This window comes from Tupaia chinensis, unplaced genomic scaffold (assembly GCF_000334495.1).
Source record: "Tupaia chinensis unplaced genomic scaffold, TupChi_1.0 Scaffold000078_1, whole genome shotgun sequence".
NCBI lineage: Eukaryota > Metazoa > Chordata > Mammalia > Scandentia > Tupaiidae > Tupaia > Tupaia belangeri.
The window spans coordinates 8,452,234-8,453,997 of NW_006159539.1; positions in this window are offsets into that span (position 1 = coordinate 8,452,234).

Below are 1,764 nucleotides of genomic sequence, written 5' to 3' on the forward strand. Positions count from 1 at the left end.
CTCCCATGTAGTCAACCACGGTTCAAGTCCCGGATCCAGTGGCTTCAACTCACGCCGGGCGCGTGTGTGTGCGTGCCCAAGATCCCGAGAGGAGAATGGAGGAGAAGGGAGGGCGGTAAGGCCATCCCCCTCCCAGAGGGTGATTTCTCGCTTTCTGTCTCTCTGTCTCTCTCTCTCTTTCTGGTGAGCACACGTGCCCTATAGCAAAAACAAAAACAAGAAACAAAAAAACACACATACACACGGGGGCAGGCTGGGCTCCTGGATGGACAGTAGTGGGTGCGATGGAGTCACCTCGGATCTCAGGCCAGGCCACGCCACGCCACGCCACGCCACGTGACCCGACCTTGTCCACACCATCGCCACCTGTCTCGACTGTCCTCACTATGTCCCCACAGCAGGGTAGCCAAACCCCAGACACCGGTCACTACAGGGAGAAAAAGCAATTTCAGAGACGCAGGCGGCCACACCTTGGCGCATCTTCCACACACACACACACACACGTACACACACACGCACGCACGCACACACAGCGTGCTGTCTGTAGGGGGACACCCATGCCAAAGCCAACCCTCCACCTCCCTGCCCAAGAAACACACAGTTTAAGAAAACCAACGCCAACACATCGTCTAAAAGAAAGTAACAAAACCAAACCACCAAACTTTACTTGCATTTCGCCGTTAATAAATAATTTACAGTATGTACAGGCGGCGACACCCCGCACAGGTCGCACCCGCGTGGACGCAGCGGGGTGTCCCCACTTCTAAGCAGAACGTGATCAAACACAACCAAAATAAAGTGCTTCACTTTTTACTTCCAACTTAGGGACCGTCGAAAAACCAGCAGGGAGAGGGGAGGCCCGGGGCGCCCAGCCGCCCCCATCCGCAGAGGGAGCGGGACCTCGAGGAGGGAGGGGGAGCCGCAGTTCCACAGCCTCCTGGCCAGTGTATGAGGTCCCTGGGGGACAGCAGAGGGGACCGCGGAGGCTCTGGGGTGGGGACAGGGTGGGGCTCCGAGGCCAAGCACCTCTGAGAGTGGAACCCAGCCCTGTGCTGGCCCCTACGAGGGTCTCAGGAACAGCAGCAGAAGCGCCCTGGGCTGTAAGGCGGAGCCCAAGCTGGGCCCGGGGAAGTGGCACATCTGTCCAGGCTGTGGGGCCCCAGAGAACGGGCTAGAGGGAGGAGTCGCTGCAGACGCTGCTCCAAGCTCCGCCTGGCTTCTACACCATGCCCTTCTCCCCGGAATCCAGCCCCGGGGGCTTGGGGGACAGGGGTGGGACAAGCAGAGGATCAGGGCAGGCCAGCTGACCCTATCCAGTGCGCTCCTGCCCTGGCCCCGCGGCCCAGGCTTCCCTGCCCGGGGCACCTGCGTCTGCTGGAGGGGAGGGTGCAGGCGTCAACGATGTCTCTGCTCTGCCCTTTACTTATAACTGAGCTCTGCCTCCCCAAGCACAGTCAGGGCGGGACAGGGCCTGGGGGGGGGTGCAGCCTGCCAAGCACCGTCCCTCCAACCGCGGGGCTCTGGGGCAGGAGCCCACAGCACGCAGGGTGCACCAAGCCGTCTCCCCTCGGCTCACAGGGGGACCACAGGCGAGAGGACACTGGAGGGGACAACCTGTTGGCCGAAAGGTCACACTGACTTCTTAAACCATGGGGGTGATGGGGGTGTCCTGGCACTAAGGAAGCCCTGCCTGGGGAAGGGGGCGCCCCACTCGCTCGGTGGCTCAGCCGGGGCGCCCCCGCCGGCTTCGTGTGCGCGCGGGGC